Below are 19,874 nucleotides of genomic sequence, written 5' to 3'. Positions count from 1 at the left end.
TTCTGTATCTGAGACCCCTCTTTGTTCTCAGTGTCAGACCCCCAATCATTGTCACTAGATTTGTTTTTTCCACTTTACCAAGACACTCTCTCAGAGCACAACCACTCCTTACAGACTTCCAGGCACAATTTCTTTCCTCTCTCTCTCTACCTTGAATCTGTAGCCATCTTTGAGATATGAGAGATAAAATTAAATTGTTCATATGCCCTACATATTTTATAATGCTCTTTGATTGCCTGGGGATGTCTCCTTGTCCTAATTCACAGAGACAGGCTCTATTTCAGTTCCAGGGCTAAAAAATTCCATTTTATTTCCTTCTTGCCCCTGGTGTTTACAGACCTATATAACTGTCTCCTAAGATTGGCCTGGAATGGGGTCGTGGGGTCTAGGGAGGTTCATTGTGCTTTTTTCTACTGTTTTCTAATCATTACTTGGTCTAGTGCTTCCTCAAAGTCCTTGTTGTGTAACTGAGGGACCCACTGGGCTGTACTGCTTCCTTCTGCTCCAACATCTTAGTCAGAATTCTTTTTTGTTGTTTTTGTAAGGTTAGAGGTTCTTTCAGATTGACAATCATTTTCCTCCTACAAAGAAACATTTAAAGCTGCAGAGAATATTATAATTATTGCTTCAGCATAATCCATAAGTTTAAAGATGAACAGAGTGAGATGGACATAAATATCTGTACATGACACTTAAAACTAGAACTTAGTGATAGTCTAGTTTAATATTCTTAATTTAAAAATACAAGTTCAGTTGTCTACAACTGAATTAGTCTAGTCCTCTAGATATCATTCCATCTTTCCTAGCATTTGCTGTGCAATTTCCAAAAATACATTACCAACACACACACACACACACACACACACACATACAAACACATACACACAGACACACAATTATGTTACAGTTGGAAGCCAAGTTGATTTGCAATTGGATAATCTCGGCTCACATCCCAGATACTTACTTTGTGACCTTGAATAAGTCAATTAACCTCTGTGGACCTCTGTTTCTTCAAATTTCAAAGCACTGGAAGCTCATAGAATTTAGAAAAGAAAAGGACCTCAGAGACCCATCTAGTGAAACTCTCTTCCTACTTAATCAGGACAACAGAACCAAGGTAATAACATTTTATTTTGTACATAATTAATGCACTAATGCAGAAACAATTTTAAATAGATTAAGGGAAGCCTTATTTCTTGTTAGTGCTAAATAATGCTTTATTTCTCCAAAATGCTAGAATCTTTTTGAAATCTATACCATATATACTTTTATATAAAATTATCTGAATATATATGACAAGTATATATGTATAAACTCACATTTATATACCTATATACATATATTACGCATATATGCACATATGTTTTATATACACACACAGATTTTAATGCATTTAGCCTGTATAATGATTTATTATTTCTCATTTTTTACTCTCAGAAAGTAAAGGAACAACTACTAATTCTTATAGCTGAGAATATTTTATGAAATTCATTTATTGAGTCTGATAAAATATAAAAATGTCAGTTTTTCATTATAAAACTAAAATTATACAATTACTTTATCTTTTTAACACGTGGATATATATATATAATTTAAGTTTTTCTGAAACTGATAAAGAGCAGATGCTCATAAAAGGACATATTTTGAATTACTTTGTTATATATTTTACTTTAATAATGCATCAGCAATGTCTCTGAAATAATAAATACAGATAAATTCTTGCCACTTTATTTATCACTAGATTAAAGGAGCTGAATATAGACAAATGTTTAATAAGAATTTTGAACGACTTATTTTCCCCTTTTTTCCTGTTTTTCTAATAGAAAGTCAATGTGAGTGGAATTATTTTTAGTATTTCTATTACTTCAAGATTATGGTTATGTGAAACCAAGATAACTATGACTTATCAAAATGACAGCAATATGTAGATAATAAAAACCAAGATATTCTAAATTTACTTCTGTATTTCATAAAAGTATATGAAGAAATTATAATACTAATTTCCAATAACAAAACTCCTAAGATCTCCTAAGTAATCTAAAAGGTGACCCAACAGTTCTCCTTTAGAATCTGTTCTTCTCTGATTCTAAAGTAAGTTTGACAGACTTTATGTATGTACTGATAGTTATTTTATTTTTTAACTTGGGAAAGACATAATTGTTCCATATTAGAATGTCAAAACATCAACTAAACAAACTACTTGCTCCTTAGACATCTTATTGTATTCAGACATGGGTAGTCAGCTTTGATTTTTTTTTCATATTTTCTACAAATATTGCCCCCAAAACCCCCAAACCTTTATATTCTTTGAAAATATTTTATTTGTTATGATAACAAAGCTGCCTCTAACCTGACTTTAACAGGAAAGAAATTTTAAAGGGACCAAACAGAAAATATGGTAATTTAAAAACAAATCTCAACTGGAAAGCAATGGCACAAAGCATTAAGATTAGGAAGAATACTGATCTTCAGATGGAATAAAGAAAACTAGAATAGTGACATCCTTTTAAATGATCCTTTATATTAAGATAGGAATGTATCAACCCTGAATTTTCAAGGAAATAGATTTCAATAAGAATTTTTAACATTCTTTAGATTCCAAGACTAACATTAGTCCCTATTTGTTTTTCTTTTTATTTCATTTTTCTTTCCTCAAATGTTCCTCCTTCTTTTCCCTCTCCACATCTTCTTTCTCTCTTTTCTTCCCTCCTTGGCTCTTATTGTCCTCATCTTCCTCTTCCTTCCCCTTTCTTCTTCCCTCTTCTCCCCTCTTCCTCTTTCCTCTCCTTTTTTCATGCAGATTTTGCAGAATCAGAGTGCATATGACATGCAAATACAAACTCCATACCTATGTCCTGTATCCTCTTCTTTTCCCTCTTTCTATACACTTGATGATTTCATAGCATCATGATTCATACAACTAGGAAATTACACCACCATTTGTATGTCCCATAGTCATTTAAAACCCAAAAATGTCCCAAACTTAAATAATTCTCATTTTTCCTTTAAACATATGTAAAGACATTTATAATATATCACAGTCTGTAATTTGGTCCTCTCTGATTATCCATTGCTCACACCCATCATCTCTATAGTACAAGTAAGTTATTCCCTATCCAGGATACTTGCTACCACAAATATTTTCACCACTGCCTTGCACAGTTTATCTACTCTCCTTAGAAGTATATTCCATTCTTTCCTCTCCCTATAGGAATTCCTGGCTCCAATCAAATTTAACCTTAATTTTACCCTGTATTAATGACTATCTTTGAGCGTGGTTAGGTGGTAAAGAGTGATGGGCCAGTGAGTTTGAATCTCTCTATTCTTCACTCAAAGTGCCACTAACACTTGACAAACTGAGGGGGTTTCTCTGGAATAGTGGACATCCTGAGAATGGGAGCCAGTGTTGGAGGTCAGTGGGAAGGCTATCTCAATTGATGAGGTTGGTGGAGACCCTGACCAGACCAGCGCAGACCCTCAGTGAACTAAAGCCTCCTCCTTGTTGGTTGTCAACTCTGAAGGGGGTGTAGCTCAATGGTAGTCTCAGATAAGCAACTGCTCACAGACCCTCTTCCCCTCTTTGTGAATAAACTTGAAACCTTTTATCTGACTGCTGTGTAATTTATTGTGGATTAATCAGGATAGATGAGGAAGGTGATGGGCAGAGGGATCAGGGTAGCCCCTAAAGATCTGAGGTCCAAGTTCCATCCCCTTGGGGAGCCAATCTTGGCTTTAACCCAAAGGTTCTCCTTCCCTTTCCCCCTATATCTAGTTTCTATCCTATTATCTTTGCTATAAATTATTTTAGGTAGGGGCTTTTTGTAAGGCAAGGCGAGGACTGGGAGTTTGGGAGTCTGACTCCCTAGTGATCAAGTGATCTTGTTCTTGATGATTCAATGGATGCTGGCTGGGAAACAGGCTTTAAGGATTAACACAAGTCTAGGAAAACCCTCAGGTTTGACTCTTGGATGGTCTCGAGAAAGCTCCTCTCCTTCTTTCCACCTTGAGCTCCTCAATCCAAAAGCCCTTTCCTCAGAAATATCTCCCACAAGTCTCTGCTGTTTCCAACCGATGCTCTGGCTCTCCTCCCAGCTTGAAACATTTTCTGTGTAGACTTTTATTTCCTCACACTCTGCCTTTTCAACACCCTTTAAGAAATGTTTCCTCTTTGTTTCATTTGATCATCCTCTTTAATCACTAAATAACTGCAATTATTTTTGCCAACGATTTGGGTGTATGCACTAATATGGAAATGTTATATTAACTGCAACATAATATTACATCCTTGAAAAAAGGGATGTAATAACAAGAGTTGCTTTATTTTATGTTTGTATTCCCAAAGTTTGACTAACATAGTTTCTGGAATTAAGTAGACCAGTGAAGCCAAACCTACAACATGTGTGTGTAGCCATTTTCAATGACACGCGGCTGCATGCAGTTGCATACAGAAAAGTATGGGGCCACATGCTGAGGATGAAACATTTGCTGTAGTGTAGTGTAGACACTCTGTGCAGTATAGATGACAATTCTACCTACAATAATTTGCCTATTTTGTTTTTATTAAATACAGTTATGTATTACAATTATACATTTTATTTAAACTATAAATATCACAGTTATATGTGTTTTTTTCTCAAAGTGACACCCCCCTCGATTTATGCTCGGTTTTTTGGGGCTAATTTTGACACACCAAGCTCAAAAAGTTGCCCATCTGTGAAGTAGACACTTAAGAATGCCTTAAGAATGACTTTAGTTGAACTGAAATGAATCCACAGTTGCTTGTTGTGAGAAATATTTAACTTTCCACATGTTGCCAAGGCTGTCCATTAATAATGTATTCTAGAAATTACCAGGAAATAAATTCAAGCTCTATAGCTTTTCTGAAAATGACAGTAATACTTTCTCCTAATATCCAGCTTATCTTGACTTCAAAAGTTAAGAGCCATAAGGTTCTCTTTTACTAATTCCTATCCTATGAGAAGTTTCAAAGTCTTATTAACATTTTCCCTCTGTTCTATTAATAGGACCTATGCAATGCTTCTTAATATAATAATATTAATTTGTTATTATTTTTGATTTATTATAATTATGTTATAATAATGTTATTTTGTGATAATCTACTGTTATTACTAATTACTAAGAGAGAAGAAGCCTAGGTAAAATTAGAAAACATATAAATTTGAGACTCTATAACAAGTTCTCTATAATGTGGGGTTTTTTTAATAGAAAGTAACATATATGAAGGGGCAAAAAAAGACCAGACATCCTTTAGTATTAAGGTGATAAAAGACACATATCATCTTAGTATATACACTTGTTGATTTCAGCAATCATCATATAAATATGAGGTAGCATTTTCTGTCTGTATTAGAGGAAGATATAAAAAATATATTATTCTTTTTAATCCTTTTGTTTATATTTCTTTTCCTTCTGATATTAGAGCTATGCTCCTGTAGGAAAAAAAATAGAAAAAGAAAGTGACATACTGGCAGACATACAGAAGCAAATATAGGAAAGTGGCATGCACTTACGCTATACCCAGTTAATTTCACACTATATTATACTGGCCATGGATTTTTGCAGAGGTCATATTGCTCCGTTGAAATGAAGTGAAGAAAAATACCATTAATAAGGATAAAGAATGCTGTATCAAAAATAAATGCAGTTATTTAACCTCTCCCTAGTTTTGAGATGTCTTTGCAATAAAACAAAATGTAATAAAAGGGTTGAAATCATGCTATGCTTTCTTTCAAATGTCATCTCAAAACATCATATTATAATATGGTGGCATTTGCTGTTTCAGATAAACATTAATCACATATATCTTTCTCCATGGTAATAGTTAAGTTTGTCTACATGACACTTCCAAAGTGATTTGGAAGGGAGAGAAAATGTATAATAAGTAATTCCCTAATCATTGAGATTCACTGTTTACTTCATCCTTGACCAAATACATTTTTTTCAGAAAGAAAGCCAAGACAAATAACTTTGACCTTTTTTCATTTACTTAGCAAATAAATCTCTTTGACCTATTAATTGAAGATAAATTATATATGTAAAATAAAAAAATAATTTCATAATAAAATTGATAGATATCTTTAAAAAGTTGAAGAATGTCAAGTGTTCAGTAAAAAACAAAACAAAAATAATAATCTATCTTAGAAATTTTGGGACATGATGGTAGGCAGAAAAATATAGAAGTGTAAATGGTGATGTACAATGCTAAGATAGTTACATTAACTGTAAAGGTCTTACAGAAACTATTAAACACTAACCAGTTAATCTCTGGAAATAACCCAAACTGTGTTGTAATCATGACCAACATGATTAATCTTTTCCATGAATCTATGAAATAGACAAGTTAACATGTTGCAGATTGCTCATTTTACTATGATGATCAAATTGATGAGTACAATGAAATTATCAGAAATTCTTCATATTCTGGTGCTTTACAACAGGGCAAGGTATAGGAAATAAATATATAATAAATATATTTTATAATATTTTATAATTATTCTTATGTACAATTATACATATTTTATAATAAATAAATACTAATATACCTCTTATTTGAAATTCATTGCTTGATACATTGTTAACCATGAAAACAGGTAAACCTCCAGTGCTTATGAATTGGACTGAAAACATAACATTTTATTATGTGATCCCAATATAAATAAGAAACAAAACTGACCAGTTATTGTAGTCAAGAGTTTCATACCTTATTTATTTGAAGGTACCTTCAGCTCCAAGTCATACTATATTGAATTACAAAGTAATTTAGGGGAAAAAAGAAAAAAATAAAACTCTTCATCTTTAAGAACAAATTAGATAAAGTAATAGACAAAATATTGCCACCATTAAAATCTAAGTGGGTAAAGTTGAAGACAGGAAGGTAAATGGAAATGTCTACTTGTTGTAAATGCCAAAAAATACATCCAAGAAAAAGGGATGATAAAAATAGAACTGACATAAAATGTTTTTGAAAAAGAATGGGCATATTTAGGCTTAAATTTAATAATGTCCCCTTTTAAAAATGTGATGACATGAATTCATATAAGAGATCAATTATAAGAAAATATGAATATTTAAAATTGTATTTGCTATGATCGTGAATATGTTGTGATATATTCTCTCATAATATATGACCAAATATATACATTATTTCAAGTACTTTATCTAAGATATATGTGGATAGTTTTCTAATATATAAATGTGGCTTGACTTACACTTCATAGGATGGATAGGCATCTAATATAGGGATCTAGTTAAGATAATGAAATCTATCCCTCTCCAAGGGAAGCTATGATTTTTACCTTTCTGGGGAGTAATAGGCTAGGCATATACTTCTTCTTTTCACTAACTCCCATAAATAGTATTGCTCCAGAATTAAATTCCATCCTCCATACCTCAAATGGAATTAATCTAGTGTAATAATAATTTTGGAGCCCTGATTATTGCTACTATTCCTGTATCACTCTCAAAGGTATGGAACTATTTAGAATAACAGCTTATTTAATTCTTCATTCTCTTAGCTAATTTGAGATCATGTCTTCTTCCAGTTATATAGCACATAGACAACACAGTCATTCCTTAGAAAATATTGCATCAGACTTGAGAAAGAATGGAGTAATATATATGTATATACATACATATATATAATATAATATAATAATATATAATATATATATAATAATAATCCTGCATGAAATAATGTTGTAGTCATTGTAAGTACCACCAGAAGAAAAGTTTAGCTCTCAAGGAATTTCCAAGAAAATACATTAAAAAAAAAAAAAACTTCTATAGCAGAAGTAAATCAAAAGAACTATTGAAGATCAGTAGAATGTCATTATATGCCTCTCTACCTGAGGCCCACAAATTTGACCACCTCACTGACAAATTAAATGATACAATACAGATACAATAGAGAAAAATATTTAAAAACAAGAACTTATCAGAAATTTAAGATTTATTTGATCAAAAATAAAAAATAAGTTTAAGATAATGAAAGAAGTCAAAGTGTAATAAATAATAATAACAAAAATTGGCATTTTTTCAAAATCTTAACACAGAGACTGGAGAAGTAAAGGAATCTGATGGAACCCCTGGGTGGGGGGGAAGGTAAAGAAGTTGTGGTTGGCTATCTGATTCAAAGAAGTTTAATGCAAAAAAAAAATAAAATTGTTATAATATTTATTGGATAAACTCATGTAAATGTCACATATAAAGGCTTCCTGATTCCATTTCTTGCACTTTTGATAGTATAAAGGCTTCAGCCTGTGATGATGTTACTCTCTATTAATGTATCAAAATCAAGTGCATACTGCCAGTTATCATATTTTACTTTTGCTTAGTTAAGTGATCTTATTAAACAAAATCTGTAGATTTTTGAAATGTTTTTTTTATGTTCTTTATGGATTGCTAACAAGCACTTTCTTCTTTTTTAATATGAAGACATTTTGGTTTTTTATACTTGCCTTTGGTTAAAAAGCAGGATATTTTCCAAATCTATCGGATAGTACATGAATGAATAAGCCATGAGTTTGAGTCTAAATCAAAAACCTCATGATCATTAACCAATTTAGAGAAAATGTCCTTTCTATCTGATTGCTCTGTAAATACCAAATCAATAATAAGTTGATTTTAATTTATTTAAAGCTTTATAATAAATCCTTTTTGCTTTTTATATATCAATATATGATCATATGTAGATATATATTGATATACATTTACAAAATATCTATATATGTGTTTTTCAGTAAAATATTTATAATACCTATGATACTAAATGTGAATGCTTAATGGTATATAAATATAAAACTTAATATTTAGCATTTTAGTTTTTAGTAATTGTAAATAATGCCTTCTCTTAAAAAAAAGAGGAATAGGACTTTCATGTGGTTTATTCCTTTAATAGTCATTCATACATTAATGTGAAATATTTGAGCCAACAATTATGGATCATATATATGTACATATATGCATATATATTTTCTTCTCTGCTAAATTGGAAAGCATTATATATATATATATATATATGTATATATGATTGGAAAGCTTTCCAATCATAATATAATTTTGTTAAGAATATCCTTCATGATAAAATGAATGGATAGATAATTCCAATATTAGGTCAATTCAGAATTGGCTGAATAGCTAGACCTAAAAGGAAATAATCAGTTGCTGAATGTCACCTTATTAGCAAGTGCATTTTCTGTTATTTATTACTAAATAGAATAGAATAGAATAGAAAAGAACAGACTGAATATCAGAACTGTGATAAAATGTGCAGACCATCATTCACAAAAACGCTTCCATACAGCAAAGGAAAGTGATAAATAATGGATGGATTGTGGCAAAATTGGAACACTAATACTCTGCTGGTGGAGCTGTGAATTGGTCCAACCATTCTCAAGGGCATTTTGGAACTATGCCTAACGGGCTTTAAAAGACTGACTCCCCTTTGATACAGCCATACCATTGTTGGGTCAGTACCCCAAAGAGATAATAAGAAAAAAGACATGTTCAAAAATATTTATAGCCTCGCTCTTTGTGTTAGCAAAAAATTAGAAAATGAGAGAATGTCCTTCAATTGGGGAATGGCTGAACAAATTGTGGTATCTGAGGGTGATGGAATACTACTGTGCTGAAAGGAATAATGATTTGGAAGAATTCCATGTGAACTGGAAAGACCTCCAGGAATTGATGCAGAGTGAAAGGAGCAGAGCCAGAAGAACATTGTACACAGAGACGGATACACTGTGGTGCAATAAATTGTAACAGACTTTTCTACTAGCAGCCAAGCAATGACCCAGGAGAATACAGACGAACTTATCAGAAAGAATTCTATCCACATCCAGAGAAAAAACTGTGGGAGTAGAAACACAGAAGAAAAACATATGATCAATTGATCACATGGTTTGATGGGGATATGATTAGGGTTTTGATGTTGAAAGATCACTTTACTGCAAATATGAATAACAGGGAAATAGGTTTTGAACAATGATACATATATAACACAGTGGAATTGTTTGTTAGCTCCAAGAGGGAGGAAAAAAGAGGAGTGGTAAAAATCATAATTCATGAAACCATGGAAAAATATTCTAAATAAATTATTTTTATTTTTTAAAAGACTGCCATAGTAATTTGTATTGGGGTTTCTCATATCATTTTTTATGGTTTTATCTTCTAATGGGAATTCTTAAGACATTAACTCTTTCTGCCATATCAGCATATCGTGAAAGTTCTAGGAGAAGATTCTGAGAACTCATCTGAATACATGACACCTAAGCTCCTTCAAAATCATCTGCAAAGGCAGTGACTGGTGTTATATTGAACCTCTGGTAGCTTGAAGATCACTTTTAATTGACAAGTAAGTCAGTTGGATGGAATGTTCCCAGGAAGTCATGGGAGAGGCAGGAGGAGGGGCAGTTAATTAAGAATCCTGAAAGGGTTCTGGGTCTTGGACCTGTGCTAAGGCTGGAGATCCGTGGATCCTGGTCTTGGAGTGAGAGGTGCAAACATCTCTCTCTGAAAACTTTTCCTGTACTTGAGATACTGTGCCAACCTGTACCTGACCACCACCTTGGTGTCTACTGCCCCTAGATATTAGGAATTACATCATCTAGATATCTAGGTTTCCCAGGGCCCGGGAGGGATCTGGGAAGTGGGCAGGAGACGAAGAAGAGGGTGGGAAAGGGTGGAAATAACTCAACTGTAAGGCTGAAGATCTAGTGAAGAAGAAGTCAAAATATCCCAGCAGTTTACCTACTCTGGTTTAGTCCTGGCCAGGCTGAACCAGAGGGAAGCTACATTGATTCTTCATCTGTCAGCAGTTGAAATTTCATTAGCAACCAGTAGAGTAGGGTCTCCTATACCACAGTCCTTTACCCCTATCCTTGTTAATATAAAGTTTAAAGTACTTTCCTAAAGCAGTGTCAAACTTGTTTTGGGAAAGGAGAAATCGCAGTCAGAATACAAGGCGTTATCTTAGCTAAAGAGCTCAGATCATTATATCAATTAACCCCAGGTGGGTCCTGAAGGGATATACATCTTAGACCTGAAAGGATCCTGCCTAGGCAACTGTTATAAGGGAGAAGGGTCATCTTATTCTCTCTGTACATCAAATTACAATCTCAAACATATCAAGAGACTCCCAATAATTATAACAGTTTTTGGCGTAGCCAGGCTTTGGATCTGTTAATTTCAAAGAAGGATAATGGGAATTGTAAGAATGACATTTATCTTGAGCACTCTGGCAATGTTTGTATACTCATTCACCCAGGGAGTGATGAGGCTCTGGTGCTACACAATACCAGAGCATGTAGTGAAATTGGTGAAGATATATGACACCTATAGATATCTTACTATATCACTGGCAGAGTTTCTATCCTACCTGCCAACAGTGGTCATAGCTTTGGTGGCTTTCCTGAAAATGATTTTGGCTTTGAAGAAAATTTATGCATGTGTTAATGGCAGAGCAAGAACAGATACTGAGAATGTCATGTCTTTAATGAGGGATCAGTTGAAGATGATGATTGAGATTAACAATAAGATCAGACTTGGACAGGAATTAGACAAACAAACCATCTTACAACTGGAATTAATACAAAATATGTATCTTCCTAAAGAAAATAAGGCTAATAAGAAGATAATGGTTGACATGAGCACACAAACTGACAATGAAGCTGAGACAGAGACTGGTGTGGCTACTCAGACTGAGGAGGGGGCAGTGGCATCGGCTACTGTGACATTGTTTCCTATTGTGGACCAAACTCAGTTTAGGGCAGATGGTGAAGCTGTAAATATGAAAACATATAAGGCTTTTACGGCACAAGATTTGGAGGTGCTGAGGAAAAGATTTCCCAAGTTTTTTCTCTCACCTTACAAGGCGGCTAAAGAATTAAAAAGGACATTCAGTCTTTTTAATCCATCCTATCAGGACGTTGAATTTGTATTGGAGGAATTCTTTACGCCCAGTGAAAAAGCCAAGTTTATTGAGGAAACAATATCAAATCCTGTATTAATGGACTGGCCTAGAGACCATTCTGCTATTGATTTAAGTTCACCAGAAAGTATGAGGACACTAATAAAATGCAGATCTGACCTGTTAGAAGCTGTAAAAATTCACGCAAAGAAACCTAACGGTTGGGGAAAATTTGAGAAGATGAGGCAGTCTGAGGAAGAACATCCTAGTTTATTTTTAGACAGACTGATGGAAAATTCTGAAAACTTATTGGGATTTAATAGAGATAGAGCAGATGAGGCTGTACCACATATCAAAAGGCAATTCATGAAAGGTGCAAGTATCGCAATACAGGTATATTTCAGGCAGAGCTGTCCTCAGTGGGAAGAGTTATCCTTGGAGGAAATTAGGAAACATGCAACCTACATACATGAGTCCAAACTAAAAGAAAACCAAATAAAACAGGAATTAGATTCAGAAAAGGATAGGACCATCAGAGATTTGAAACGTGAACTCAAAGAATCTCCTAGAGAGAGAGACAGAGATGAATTTCGCAATTTTGCATTGCAAATTGTTAGGTATAGAGAATATAAACCTAAATCCACCTACTATAAGCAAAAGAGGTCAAACAAACAGATTCCCAAATGCTATCTTTGTAACAAGGCAGGTCACCTTTTGAGGAAATGCAGGTTCAGGAAGCAGATTGATTTCTCCAAATATAAGACAGATTCATACAAGAAACAATATACTAACAATACTTGGGCAAGCAAAGTACAAAAATCTCAAACTTATTGCCAACATGATTGCAAAAGATCAGATAAACCATCATTAGAAGAAATGGAAAAATTTTTAAAGATGGGAAGCAGGCCGAAAGTTTCTTTATGAAGGTTAGTTAATAAAACAGATCAAAGAGAAAAGGAATATTTAGAGAGAAAGAAGTGTAGAGGCATGAATGAGGCTAATGTGTTAGTGATGGAAAATATTGAGGATAATCAATATACTGTATTTTAAAAAAAGGAAGAAATCAACACATGATTTGGAAGTGCAAAATGATGTACAGGAGATGTATAAGGACATTTTTGGCAAAGAGATTTCTCTTGTGGAAAACACAAATCCACAGAAGTTAGTGGAGAATTTTGACAGAAATCTAGTGTCAAATGGGTTAAAATTTGAACTAGAAGGTCAAGAATACATTATTGTGAATAACAGATCAGAAGTTATGTCGAATAATGAAAGTAGCCATGGGGATGACTTGGAAAAACTTTCCAGACCCATCAACTTGTGTTTTGCCAAAGAGAAGAAACATAATTTCTCCATAAATGTAACTCCTGAAACCAAGATGGAGGACGAGGGAATAACAAAATTACAGGCTCAGTTCTCAAATCAAAAAATCACTTTAGCACCTGTGGAAGAGATAATTTTCTGTCTGAATCCCCAAGCTGAAAGTTTTGAACCTAAATACAAAGTAACAAGTGACTTGCCAGATCATCCGGCAGCCTGCAGAGGGAAAAACTGTGGCGGGTTTAAAATGAGGCTTGAACATATAGGACCACTCAAGACTGTTAACAACTTAGATTTTAACACTCAAACAGGGTTAAAACCTCAAGTCTTGGTGAGGGGGGAGGATATGACACCTTAATCCTGTCCCTGAAGCCATGATTAGAGACTTACAGAGCCCTGGAATGGTGGAAGAAACTGTCATGTTTCAGAATCCAGTTCAAGAGAAGCCATCTTGTTCTCAGTACTCTGCAGAGAGGCAGCAAGGGGGAGGGGCAGACTTAGACTCTTACCATACAGAGCATGTGCTAAGAGAAGACACTGGCCAGGAAGTGAATTCTTGTGTTTACCACGGACCTTCTAATAGAGGAGAAGTGAATTCTAAAGCCAGCACTATCCAGACATTAGAGAAAGAGACAAAGCTGTTACCTTTGCACAACAACAATGACCAGAAAGATGCTTTAATCACCATCCAGATTAATGGAGAATACATAAATGGGATCATAGACACAGGGGCAGATATAAGTTGTTTGAGGAATCTCCCTAGTGATTGTGAGATGCTTGGTTCTGTCATCGTGAAAGGAGCATCAGGCATTCCACAAACTGCACCAAAATTTCAACCGAAAATGGTGAAATTAGGACGAATAGAATTTGAACATCAATTCTTATTTTTACCACAATGTCCTAACAATCTCATAGGTAGAGATATCCTATGCAAACTTGCAGCTACTATATATTGTGAGCCAAGTGGAGAACTGTATTTGCACCTGCCCAAGAAGTCATTGAAACATCATCCGGACTTATGCCTGAATAGGATGTCTGAAGATCACACAGTTTTAGTTCTGGATCAAGACAGCTTATATAAGATTCCAGATACTCTACCAGTAGGAGTATGGGCTACTAGTTCATCAGATGTGGGTAGAATCCTTTCAGCTAAGCCGGTGAAAATAAAAGTAAAAGAAGGAATGAAACCACCTAGAATTCCTCAATTTAAACTGAGCAAAGAGGCAGTGGAAGGAATAAAACCTTTGATCAGGGATTTATTAGCTCAAGGCATCCTAGTGCAAGGTTTTTCTGAATTCAACACTCCTATTTTACCTATCAAGAAGGCAAAGTCAGATGCTAATGGGAAAGTACAGTAGAGAATGGTGCAAGATCTTAGAGCAATAAATGATTATGTGGAAGATATCCATGCAGTTATTCCAAGTCCATCAGAGATAATTGCAGGGATTACCCCGGACTCTAGATGGTACACCATGATTGATCTGTCCAATGCATATTTTAGCATTCCAATCCACAAAGACAGTCAAAGGTTGTTTGCATTCACCTGGGAGGGTAAATCCATATTTTGGGGACGTCTTCCACAAGTTTTCAAAAATTCGGCTTCTGTGTTTTGTCAAATACTGCAGAAAGATCTAGAATCTTTCACTGCTAGCAAGATAGTGCATTATGTAGATGACATCCTACTAATGTCACCAACAGGAGAAATATGTCACAGAGACAGCATCCATCTAGTGGAAGAACTATATAAGAGAGGACATAGAATTTCCAGAAACAAAGTGCAGTGGGCAAAGAAAGAAATAGAATTTTTGGGATTCACACTGCAGGGTGGAACTAGAAGTATATCAAAGAAGAGAATTGAGGATATACAGAAAATCAGCTTACCTAAAACCAAGAAACAGCTAAGAGCAATAATTGGCATGACTAGTTTTTGCAGACAGTGGATACCTGGGTTTTCTCTAATTTCTAAGCCTTTAACAGAATTAACCAGGAAAGATATCAAAGAACCACTGAAGTTAACAAGAGAACACATACATGCCATTGAGAAGTTAAAGTCAGCAATTCTTTCTTCTCCTGCATTAGGCATTCCAGATCACAACAAAGTTTTTCATCTGTTTATCCATGAAGATAAGGGAATTGCATGTGCAGTGCTCACTCAATATTTAGGAAGTGATTTAAGACCTGTAGCTTACTATAGTTCTACACTAGATCCTGTTATCCAGGGAATGGTTTCCTGTTTGAAGATTATTGCTGTTGCAGCTTTGATGGTTAGGAAGAGTTCTAAGCTGGTTCTGGGAGGGGAACTCAGATTGTATTCCCAGCATCAAATAGAAACCACACTGAGGAATGCAAATCTGCAGGCTTTCACATCTCAGAGGCTCTCTCAGTATCAAGCCACGTTATTAATGAACGAGAACTTGACCTTCCATAAGTATAAATCCATCAATCCAGGAAGGAAATATTAATGGTTATTGAGAGAGCTTCAGATTTCTGTGTGATTTCTTTTTTAAAGTTTTTTAATACAAATTTTAGTGTATTTAATATTTAAATGTTATTGTATTAAGACTTATTTTTATATTTCTTAAAAGAAAGAAAATAATTATTTAAAAATCAATCCAACATGCCTAAAAGTTTATATGATTGGAAAAACAAACTGCTGGATTTTCTGGATTCTGAATATTAACTCTACTTGTCAGCTCTGTAATTCTAGGGAAGTAATACAGATTTTTTGACCATCAATTTATTCAATTGCAAAATGAGGTCAGCCTAGATGAACTCAAAGTTCTCTACTGACACTAAATCTATATGTCTTTACTGATAATTAATTGTATTGATGGGAAATATATTATTTTTGCAAAATAAAAATAATGAAATATTTCAAGTGATATTTCATTGATCCTTGCTTGAATGAGACTCTATATTTTCTAGTAAGTATATATTAGTTCAATCTAGAAAAAGAGCTATTTATATAAACATTTCAGTACAACTAGAACCTGGTTTATTTATATACATTTATTATCATATATAATGCATATATATGTATACATATAAGAATATTTACATTCTCTAATTTTATTTAATAGAATAGGACTATTGAAAAGTTTACCACAAAACAAAAACAGCATTTCTGGAAATCAGAGTGTTAGTGGAACTGTCAATTCCAACAAGATTATTCTTTAAATAACTTCCTACCATTGTAAAAACTTGATAAGAATAACTTTGGTATTTTAAGAATTGCTGTAAGCTGCTGTTCTGTTCTGCTCTTTTTCTTGTCATAAATTTGAATGTTACTTCCCTCCTTTGTAGGTTAAGTGTAGTCAATGGAATTTCTGACTGTTTCAAATAAGAAATGAAGTCAATTTAGCTATATAAAGGAAAGGCTCTTTTGTATATTAAAAGGTCGTATTGGTACAACTTTAATCTGTCAGTCATGGAGCTAAAATCAAATGACAACTCCTTATTCATAGTTGCAGCATGTCCTGCTAGTTTATACCTATTCATGAGGCATGGAAGGGAAAGGTCATTGACTTTTATTCAAAGACGTTACTTTGTGGCTTTGACCATTATCAACAGAAATATAACTACTGGCTAATTATCAAGTAGTAAGAAAATACTCATCTCTAAGCATACACTTTTATACTTATTCTTTATTTTATATTTATATATAGATTGTACAAATAATTTGCCTATGAACTTCAAAATGTGAAAGATTCCTAAAATTAAATAATACTGAACATATTAAGATACCACTCATTTGACACAGATCCAATATATATAATTTTGGCTTTAGAGAACAAGTTTATACATCATAATTTGAAGAACCAGAACAAATATGACTTTATAGGTCATATTTGATAACTCTAAAATAAAAATAAAAATACATATAATCTTTAGAAAAAATAAGTTTTATGTGGCAATTTCCTGACCCCAAATGGTTGAGATGTGTGGAAATACGTGGATATTGCTATTTTAATAAATATAATAATTGAGTTACTTATTACCTAAGGTACAAGTCATGATCATATGATCATATATATGACAATGGAGGAGTCTAAGATTTAAATTCATCATTAGAGATTGGAAAACTTTTTAGGAAGTTCTTACTCTGTAGTTTAGAAGAAGGAGGTCTCAAATAGGCTAATTTCAGGAGTAGAAAGAAAGTTACATATTGGCAAACTACTGCAAATATATAATTCCATTTATCAATACTAAGAAAGAAAATTTAAATTATTGAATGGTACTTGATAAATGGAATTATAGTGCTATCTCCATGAAATTAATAAAGTACTACACATCTTCCTTCATCTAAAAGAGCTATCCTTCCCTATGGATCTGGTCTTTTGTAAGTGCTACTGATAGGAAAAAATGACCAATTCTGAGCTTTGAAGTGGTGATTTGACTCTCAGGATCTGTTCATAGTCCACATTCTTTGCACACAGTTACATATAAGAAGCATCCCCTGGACACCTTACCATACCACATAGATGACCCTTTTAGGAAGGGGAAGAGAGGGCAGACGAGAGTGCTTGTGTTTGCTGTAACTGCATAAGCCAGTGGATCAGCACCCACCAAGGTGTCAGGCTGCAAGGTTGGCTGGTCCATCCTAAACAGTGACCTGACCTAACTGGGGGCTGAGTGCACTCATGTGCTGGATTCCAGGGTCAACTATCTGCATCCACATGTAATAGATGGGCATTTTCTTACCAACATCACTTCTGGTTACCCTGTGGTAGAAAGCCTTCAAAAGAAGCTAAGCCAAGACCCTTTCCCCTTTTTTTTTTTTTTTTGATATGCACATGATGGTTTCTAGATCAGAACAGTGGGTAAAGCCAATGACTGTAGCTGGAGCCTATCAATACACCTTTCATCTGGAAGCTACTGAGAACACAGGAGCCCTGATTAAAGATATTTGAGAGAATGGGATGAAGGTTGGTCTTGCTGTTAAACCAGACACTAAGGTTGAGTATTTGGCACCATGTGCTAATCAAATAGATATGGCCTTAATTATGACAGTAAAACTTTGGAGTGCAGAAGTTGATGGAAGACATGAAGCCAGAACTTCATCGGTTTAGGACCCAGTTCCCGTCTCTGGATATCAAGTTGGATGGTCCTGACACATTTCCAAAATGTGCAGAGACAGGAGCTGATATGATTGCTTCTGGTGGTGCTATCATGAGGAGTGAAGACCCCAGATCTGTCATCAATATCCTGAGAAATGTTTGTTTAGAAGCTGCTCAGAATAGCTCTCTGGATAGATGAGATTTCCAGGCAACTTTCCTCCTGTGCCCAGCCCACATCCTCATATACCAGATTATTCAGCTTCATTTTCACCTGGTGCACAAGAACAGAAGGAGCTCAAGAATCATCCTGCTGTAGAGGGGAGGCCACTGTCTATTCTGAGCAGTTAAGTCTTCATCTTGTTGACAGCAGCATACATACCAATATGCCGAGACCAAGAATGGGAATAGGTGCATATGTGATAAATACAATGTTTTTAAAGATTTAGGCATTAATTTTCATGTGGCCAAAAGTATAGAGTTTTTACTAGAATATTTGTTTTTTTAGAGAAAAAAGGAATATATTATATTACCTTTTCTTGAGGTTAAAAAAAACTGATTTCATTTAAAAGGCAGAATAAAAAAACAGCAGCTGCTAACTAAAAAAGGACTAAAATGGGGACTACTGTTCCTCTTTAGAGAATTCTCAAATGTTTGTACATCATTATAAAAGGTTTTTGTTACTCATTAACTTTCTTTAGAAAACACAATTATTTTTTTCTTTGGGGCACCAGATATTTTCATATATGCATGTGTATTTTCGTATAGGCATATCGAATATATGCATATATTCTTCATGTGACTGGGTTTGGTTTCTGGGGGGGGGAATCCAAGATCAATGCTTCAAGTGGAATGAGATGATTCCTAAGTTTCTTTATCCCTTTTCCCTCCCACCACCCTTTATACTTATTTTGGCCATGGTGTCATGTGACTAACCATCCTACTTGATGTTTTCCCAGTTGACCAAGTGACACAAACCATACCATTCTCTCCGCCTTTTTTCCCTTCATTTTGGGCAATGACCTTCTTTGGAACTGAACCATAAGAAACTGAAGATAATGTTGTTTACAAGAGTTTATTTGTTTTCCTTAAAAAAACACATTTATTTCAGGCTATTTCCTGCCTAAAGCAAAGTATGATAAATATTTGTTGGACAGAAACCTGACTGTCTCTTTCTCTAGATCAGAAATATGGCTTCAGAGGTCCTTCAGCAAGGTACCAGCAGTACCTTGGGGAATGAAAGGAAAATTGGGAACTAGGTAGTCATATTAATGAGATGGAAAGTGCCAGAGGAAGCAATGAAAGAACCATCAGAACTAGAAATTAAAAAAAAAAAAAAACCACAGAGCTAGGTCCTAAGGAAAAGCAAGGCCCAAATTTCAGGTGGAAAAATGGAGAATGAGGGGACAGCTGGGTAACTCAGTGGATTGAGAGTCAGGCCTAGAGACGGGAGGTTCTAGGTTCAAATCCTGCCTCAGACACTTCCCAGCTGTATGACCCTGGGCAAGTCACTTGACCCCCATTGCCCAACCTTACCACTCTTCCACCTAGGAGCCAATACACACAAGTTAAGG

The 19,874-nt window shown here is 34.4% G+C and overlaps 1 pseudogene; it reads left to right on the top strand.

Annotated features, from left to right (window-relative positions):
* The first annotated feature begins 17,880 nt into the window (after window positions 1-17,880).
* On the top strand, window positions 17,881-18,502 carry LOC123239938 (annotated as a pseudogene).
* The last annotated feature ends 1,372 nt before the right edge of the window (window positions 18,503-19,874 follow it).

Source organism: Gracilinanus agilis, chromosome 3 (assembly GCF_016433145.1).
Source record: "Gracilinanus agilis isolate LMUSP501 chromosome 3, AgileGrace, whole genome shotgun sequence".
NCBI classification, from domain to species: Eukaryota; Metazoa; Chordata; class Mammalia; order Didelphimorphia; family Didelphidae; genus Gracilinanus; species Gracilinanus agilis.
Note: the sequence above shows the minus strand (reverse complement) of the source record. Positions and strands in the feature narration are given on the sequence as shown.